Source organism: Anomalospiza imberbis, chromosome 16, assembly GCF_031753505.1.
Source record: "Anomalospiza imberbis isolate Cuckoo-Finch-1a 21T00152 chromosome 16, ASM3175350v1, whole genome shotgun sequence".
Classification (NCBI taxonomy): Eukaryota; Metazoa; Chordata; class Aves; order Passeriformes; family Viduidae; genus Anomalospiza; species Anomalospiza imberbis.
In genome coordinates, this window is record NC_089696.1 from 5,178,798 (window position 1) to 5,187,311 (window position 8,514).

General features: G+C 38.7%; 1 long non-coding RNA gene across 1 annotated transcript; it reads right to left on the reverse strand.

Annotated features, from left to right (window-relative positions):
* Positions 1-1,237: 1,237 nt before the first annotated feature.
* On the reverse strand, positions 1,238-6,085 carry LOC137483359 (uncharacterized). Its single transcript, XR_011004432.1, has 2 exons — positions 5,908-6,085; positions 1,238-1,552 (listed from the first exon to the last, which is right to left on the reverse strand). It is a non-coding gene; the product is annotated as an uncharacterized lncRNA (long non-coding RNA).
* Between the last annotated feature and the right edge of the window lie 2,429 nt (positions 6,086-8,514).

Here is an 8,514-nt window from a genome sequence, read left to right on the forward strand (position 1 = left end):
GATTTCAGACTGTGGATCACCTTTGCACTATGCTGCATTCCCTCTTACCCTCACACCTCTGATATGCTCTTGAGAACTCTGCTTAGTTCAGTGTCTCCAAAACCCCTACTTTTTCTGTGCAGTGGAAATCTGTGGCATCACGTAAATAACTGATAATGGCATGGTGCAAAGGGAAATAAATGTAGCACCAACTTAATGAAAGCAATAGGGGTTATGACAGCTACCCAAAAACGACCTTGCAAAACCCAGGAAGTGTTACAGCATGTTAGAAGCAGGTTCTTGAGTTTATTTGTATGTAACCAACAATTAAGAGTATTTTTCTCCTCAGTAGCACTAGTGGGCTTGGCTACCCTTGACATGTTCTTTGTAGAGAAGCCACAAAGAGCAGCTCAGTAGCCCAGACAGACTTGAGGACTGAGAAGACAGCTAATTGCCAGAGAACAGGAAAAATTAACTTAGCAAATATATAAGTGTAAAACTTTAAAAATAATATTAGTTTAGAGCCTTTTAGTTTTCCTTGAAGAGGAGGCATTCTTAAACGTTTCTTACTTATTTGTATTATGGTTGTGTCTCAGAGTTACTGTCATGCGCCAGTGTCCTGTTGTGCTAGGAACTTCAGAAGCATCAAACAGAAAGATAAAATCAAATGGATAAGGAGCAGAAAGAATCTTGATTAGTCTCCTCTTGTCATTATTAAGTCCTTTAGGTGGTGTCAGACAGGAGTGAAAAGAGAGGAGATGATTTTGTTGTTAATGGGAGTAAGGGTGGGCAGTTCTTTCAGAAGAAAACTCTAAAAGGAAAAAAAAAAGTTTGAAAACTAAAGATTTAGAGCTTTTCACTGATACATGACCTCATTAGACTATAAGGGAAGCGACAGGTGGGATATATACTTGCACAGAATGCTGTAGTGGTGCTGACCTAAAATATTGAATGAGCACGGACCATCCTTCAGTTTTGTTTAATTAAAACAAATGTGTTGAGGACACAGTGGTATCATCCATCAAGGAATTAATGGGAGGGAGAGAAGCTTCAGTCCTAAATTCTATCTGAGTACACTAATTTTCCATTTTATCACCTTCTAATTTTTACTTAATTGTTTTGTGGAGATGCATTTTCTCTTCTTCTGAGATGCCAATGCCTCACGGAAACCACCCAAGCTGAGGCTGTTGGCCTGTCCCAGCAGGTGCCCTCCTCCGTTGTTATGGTAATTTAAGTACAGGAGCAACAAAATCCATCTGCTGAGCAAGGGTGGATTTTTACTTTACAAAACTTCCAGAGAAACCAGAGTTGTGAAAGACATCCATAGTCTGATGCAACAAAATCTGGGGCAGGGGGAGGAACCAACACCCTCTCCTGACTCCTTGCTGTGCACATAACCCACATAGCTCAGGGGAGAGCTTGCTGCTCCTGTCCAATCTCCCTGCAAATCCATCTGGGTGTTTTCTATGGAAGTTGTAGAGGAAATAGGTGCAGATCCTGCCTTGTTTCACCATTCTTGCTGTTCTCATCTCTGAAATCTAATTATCCTGGTCTTTAGAAAAGGCGATTTTCTCTGAAATGTAAAAAGCAATGCCATTGTTAGTGTGGAGTCTGAGTGGCTCCTGTAACTGACTGATGTAATACTGGGCCATTTTCTGCCAGTGGCTGGTAGCTCTGTCAGGTCTTAGGAAGAGAAACAGAAGAGAAACTTCTGAATAAATCACAGGTGGAAAGGTTTACGCTTCTAATATTTATTTTTTTCTTTAACTGAGGAGTGAGAGCTGTACCAAATTATAAAGTGTATTAAATAATCTTCACAGATTTTTTTCAGTCTTTCTTATCTAATGGTGCTTTCCAAACGTTAATCTTGGTGTTTTTTTCCTCAGATTTCTGTCCCATTGCTTAACTAGAGCAAAGATAGGGTGATATATAGCATAACTAATTAGTGACTGTGAGATAAAAAGATACGTTTGCACTCTACATTTGCATTACACAAGGTTAGACCTTGTAAATTAGATGAAACACCATTAATAATCAAACAAATGAGGTCAGATCCATTGTTCTTTTCATTCTCTGCACTTCTGTTAAGATAATTTTACACTTCTGCTCCACAATTGAACAATTATTAGTTTCCTAAGTGCTACATGAGTTTTGACAAAACAAACCCCTGCAGAATCAAAATAAGTAATTTTATATTCAGCAAAAATGATTTTCACATTAGCCTGCATGAAATATTATTCAACCCAATTATCACAATATGTGGACATGTATAATAAATAAGATACAGCAAATCTAATCCTCTATGACACTCTATCTACAGTGTTTTGCAACAGAAATGTGTAATGATCTTATCTGCATCCTCTGACATGTGGGGCATGAATAAATTGCTTTTCCCACTTGAACTGTTGATGTGATGGGAATGTGTGTTCCCAGTTCAGCCTGAAGAGCTGGCCTTTTCTGCAGGGCAATATTCCACCCAAAAGGATTGTGCTTGTGTTCCCTCTAACAGAATTATTGGATCTGAGCTGGGGTGGGGGAGGTTGTGTGATTGAGGGGCAGGGGATGGCTCTTTCTGCAGGAAGTGGATTATATAAATGTGAATCATACCACAGTAATGGTGGATGACTCTAGTTCTGATTTATCCCAGATACTCAGGTAGCTAAATCCTTAATACCACAAGAAGCCAGTGCCTGGGCTGTGCAGAACTCCTTAGCCAGCCTTTATTACCCTGGGAACCCTGTTCTGAATGACCTGACACCTTATTCACACCCAGAGGCAGAAGGAAGGTGTTATTTCCTTTTATGCACAGGAATATAATTTTATCTGCCCCAATTAGAAGTGTATTAGGAAGCTGCAGATTTGTTATCCCTGCCATTCCTTGCCTTCCTAATGAAGCCTAGTTCATGCTCACCTTCATCTTCCAGACCTATTCATTACTATTTTATTTTCCTTCTCTAAAATGCTCTGGCAGCCCATCCTTCCTCTCTGGTTAGTTATATTTGCTCCACATGTTTCCGCTTTTGCCAGTTCAGCACCTATAGGAGAAAAATCAGCTGTTGAACACTTGAGACTTTCCTTTGAAGTATTTTATTTAACATAGTTGAACAGCCAGAGGATAACAGGAGTCAGGATGAAACAAGAAATAATTTAATGGCATCATGTTTCTAGGGTTGCTTTTCCAGGGTGATGCTTCCCTTTTATTTCATGTGATCTAAAACAGTACTAAAGTTATCCTGTTTTCTTTCCTCTTTTGCCCAAATCCATGTTGTTATTTTCCAATTATCTTTTTTCCTTTTAAGAATGCTTTTGCTGAAAGTTTTACAGCAAGACTGTTTTCTTTTATACTTGTCCTCAAATCACTCATATCTGAGCTCTTAGGGGTAAATATCAATATTTCTTTAATTTTTCACTGTATGTTCAAAACAAGAAAAGCAAATTACCCAGGAGACTGAATTACAGAACAACTGTAAAGGCACAGTATTATATAAAGTTATACATTAGAAAAAGGGGGACTGTCAGAGCTCTAGAGCAGCATGGACAAGCAGAAAGGATCTAGATCTTAATTTGCTAAATTTTTTCTGCTGATAAAGTTCTTCTTTGCTTATAGTACTTTGAAAGTCCTAGAAAAGTTAGTCCTAAAGGAGAAAATAGGTTTAGGAAGGAATTAATTTCAGTGAGTTCTAGCAGAAGATTTTTGGGACGTTGTAATTAGTCTTGAGATGAAAAGCATTGCCAGGAAGCAATTTACCTTTGTTGTGTATGTGTTTCGTGTATTATTGAGTAGCTTCAAACTTTGGAATGTTATCTTTGTACAGACTCAAACTTTGGAATGTTATCTTTGTACAGTCTCAGCACAAAGGAGTCTCATTTTCACATGTCCCGTTTTAGAGCTCCCAGATAGCTCGAGCAAAAGTGTGACCCTTGCCGCTAAGGGAAGTGTCTTAGTGCATTTAATTTTTATTTTTTGTTTCTTTCATATGTTAATAGCCACATGGCGACAACTGACCAAAAAAAAAATATATATAAATGATCTTTGTTTTTTAGGGCGATGAACTTTGTCAAAATCTTAATTCACAAGTAAGGACCAGAATAGAAGTGTCTAAGAGAGATTGGAACTGAGAGTTCAGTCCTCTCCTCACTTGTAAGCAGGTTCTCTGCCTGGTTAAGGAAGTTTTGTGTAGATATCACCAAACAGTCAAACCCACTATAATCCTCCCTCAATTTTGTGGGGATTTTTCTCTACAAACAAGTTTATGTGAAATAAGAGCTTTGGTGATAAAAGCCTTTCAGCATTTGTGCATTCTGTGGTTGGCAATAATGTCCACAAGGTGTGAGCCTCAGTGGGTTCTGGCTGTTGGACCAGTGGGTGACTTCTGCACTGCAGCTTTTCTCTGTGTTTTGGTGTCTACCTTCACTACCTAACAGCTACATCCACAGAGAACACAGCAAAGCAATTCTCATTGCACTTTTTTTAGATGTCTTAGTTGAAAATAATCAATGGGCTCCAAATCTGCTAAGTTAGGCAAGCTCTTGTGACAATACAGTATCACTTGTACCCTTTTGTTTCATGACTTATTTCTATATGAAACCTGGCTAAAAATGAGCTTTACAATGTGGTAGAGACCTTTGCCAGCCCAGTGAAATTCATGAAACCTTTTCATGTCTGAGCTGTAAGCCCTCATAGATTGATTTTCATATTGAAAGTGTTGTGACAACCTTAATGTAAAAGTCTGAACTGCATTGTTCTAATTAGAGTTTACCTTTTCGTTTTATCAGAATTCAGCTACTGAGCACTTTGTGTAAAGGTTCCAAAAGAAACAGAGGATTAAATACTCATATCACAGCTTAAGAGGCTTATTGACTTTCCTAAGTTCACCTACTATGGACTAGTAGAGGGTTCAGAATCCTTAATGGCAGCAATGGTAAGGAATAATTCCCTTATGGGTGAGCTGCCCCAGCTACGAGACAGTCCAAGACATAAAAGGTTGATTTTATCTAACACTATATTCCACAGGACAATTTTATCCATGCTGAACATGGTGACAAAAGGACACAAGGGACAGGATGAGGAGAGGAGCAAGATGGGGAGGCCACTCTAAAATTACACTAATTAGCATAGCTTGAGATTACATTAGGTGTGACACTAACAGTGGAACTCCCATGAATAATAATAATTCAGTGATCAGATGAAGCTGAGGACTTATTTTAATATATCTCCCTGAGAATTACTGTCTTTTCAATTAGAGATGCAAATATTGAAGAGAAGTGATCTTGTGTAGATCGTACAAGAGATAGCAAAAATTAAGGGTATTGAGCTGACTGTCCTCTTTCATATAACCATAGAACATTCCTATCTTAATTAAGGAATTTTTGCTTGAGTGCAAGGAATTATCTTACTACATAACAATCTAACTTTCAAAAATCATAGTCCTGGTTTGTCATGTTAGTGGCCAAGCTTTACTTGGATTAAAGCATAAATTAGAGCCACGGTTTCAAATAAATATTTATTTACCTCCAACTATTCTTCTTTTGCTGAATGAAAACTCTTACAAACATAAAAGGAATAGAGTTTAAAAGTGACTCTGCTATACACAATAAATAGAAGTAGCCTTCATTTCCCTTGCAGTACCTGTGGTTTCCATCAGCAGGTGAGAAGGCATTCATCATCCATTTTAAAAAGGAGTAGCATTCAGCTAAACTGGGAGTTATACAGGAGATTTTAAGTTCTAATGCTCTTAATGCATCTATCTTTCCCTCTAGTTCCATTTTTATCCCCCTAATCTGACTGATTCTTGGATAATTTACTCAGCAGAACTAAAATCAGCTTTAAAAAAGTGATCAAGGTTGAGAAAACTTGCACTGGGAGTTGCGTGTCCTAAATCGCATTAGAATATGGGATTTTTATCCTTAAACTCAGTATAATCCTACTTCACAAAGAACTCCAGTGGCTTACTCTGTTGCAGTAAGCCAAGGTCTCTATTTCCTTTTCTTCCAAGACATACCATACCATAATTCCCCAATAAATAGAGACGCTTAAGTAGGTTTGACAAACTGAACTGTTCCCTTCCATTTGTAGCAGCCCATTGTGTGCACACAAAGCTTCCAGGGGCCCCCATAACCACGTCTGCTGAGGCTCACCTGGAGGTGCTTTATGACTGAATTCCTCAATCTATATGCAGATTTATACCAAGCTAGTAAATATCTTGCAGCATTTTCCATGGTTTGCACTCTTTGCAGTCCAATTCTGTTCATTTGCAAACTGCTCTGCTCTTGTGCATATTGAGAGTAATAAGACTGCTAATAAAAAGGAGTTAATATAATATATAGCAGGGATTCCAAGTGTAACTTAGAGGGATGGTTTTTGACACAAGAGCTTTTTACAGCTTGGGGCAAAAATAGATTAATATAATTTTATTTGTTCTTTGGTTTTTCTTCAGTCTAAATACAGCCGTGTGGCAAAATTTCTATCTCTAATCTCATTTCTGTTTATTTTGTGTCATGTAACCCTTGTGTTCATGTCAAAACTTTGGTGTTTTGACAGTGTCTTGAGGTCTGGTGCCAAAACAAGTAAATTGTCCACTTCTGAAAACACTTGTTCGTTGTTTTCAGTTAGCATTTTTGTTCAAAAAGAGAAGCAATTGAAGATGAACCTCCTCTTACTGTTGACTCTGAAAGTAATCCAAAGTCCTGGTTGCAAAGTCTGTGTGCAGAGGCTTCCTTGGCAGCAATATCATTTGTGGTGCCCGTGCAGTCTCTTCAGGTGATTCTTAAAATTATTTTGCCCTCTGTATTAATCCAGTTTACATGAGCATCAGCATGTGACGATGAGGTGGGAATAATCTCACTAATAGGGAAAATCCCACCTCCAGTCCTCCTCCTCTGAGGCACTCTGAAAGCTAGTTTGCTTGCAGCCTTCTGTTAGTCTGATTTGTAATGTCTGAGGACTAAATTGTCTTACTGCAGCGATAAGAGTGAGTGCAGCTAAAACTTGAAAACCTATTTTTTGCTGTCTTTAGTGCAATGCAGTCAGTGTGTGTGGATTGTCTGGGGCTGTGTCCTTGCTGCTGGAATTGCTCCTCTCCTCCCCTCCACTCTGCTGACACACTTCTGGCTCTTGGGTTGCTTTCTCTTGCTCTGACCTGAGTGGCTTGAATGCTGCAATTCTGATTTCTCAGGATCCTCTTGTCACTGAAGTTCTCTCCTAAACCATGGAAGAATATGAGAACGCTCCTCAGGAGCTGATGTTGAATGGGTCTGAGATAAGGCTTTGTTGAGGGGCAAACTGGAAGGACACATAAATTTTTCAGTTTCTCCTTGCCTAAGGAGAAACCTCAGATGAAGTGCAGTCTAATGATTTTGCCTGTTGGTTTACATTGAATTTAATGCAAGACCTTTCAGAACTGTTAACATTTACTTAGAAAAGACCTTATAGCCCTGATCCTGTCATGACATCTATATACTTATATTGCAAGATCCCCACAGGAATCAAGGGACTTTAAATGGAACCCACACTCACAAACATAATTATAGGTGTGGGCTTCAGAACGTATTTTTGCTCAGTAGCAAGATATCAAGAGACACCTACACTATCGCTTTTTCTGCAGTTGGATCTGTGGTTTAATATTTTCATAGAATGGGGAATGATTGAGAGTGGGAATTGCAGATCAGAGGAGAGGTAGTGAAATGTCATTTGTGTTGCATAATTTGTACTATCACTTGTCAACAGTGATCCCCTTAATGCCATCCCTTTGACAGATGAGTAAAGCAAGCTTTTAGAATTCTAAAGAGTAAAAGCTGGGATAAAAAGACAACTATGTTTGAATCCCTTCTGCAGTTCAAAGGATTTGAAAGTCATGACACTGGTTATTACTGTGGTCTTTAGAGAGATGCACAGAAACTTAATCTATCTAATCAAACTGTCTCAAAAGATAAACCAAATCAAAAGTTTTGCCTATACAACTCTTACTATGCTTTGTTGGGGTATTTTCCCCCTCAGTATTGATTTTTCACCATGGGGATAGCATATTCAGTATATTAGAAATATTAATTAACTATTGTTACTGTGTGCATTATCCTGATAACAACAGCCTATGCTTCTGAGGACCTCAGGGTGGCATGGGCAGATCTCAACTGCAGTGACAGAGGTCACCCTCAAAGTACTGGAGGAAAGGTGGAAAGTTTGGTTACATGGTCAGAAAAATGTGCTGTTTCATAATGTGGTTTATTCCAGCAATCATCCTTGTCCAAACCAACTGGGAGTCCAGCAAAGACAGTCTACAGCATGAGATCTTTGTTCAGTACTAGGGCTGATCTACAGACAGGTGCATTTATGTGCACAAAAATAAAGGTTTCCAGCCCCATGAGTGGGCCATGGATTGAGCTGAAGGAAGTTCTGTGAGCTAATGTGAAGCATGGGCTGCAGTTAATGCAGTTTTAGAATTTTGCATGTCAACTGAAGAAGCAGAACTAATAGCCTTAGAAAGATGTTGGTATGAATATGGGCAAAATATTGCACAACTACTTGTACACTGTACT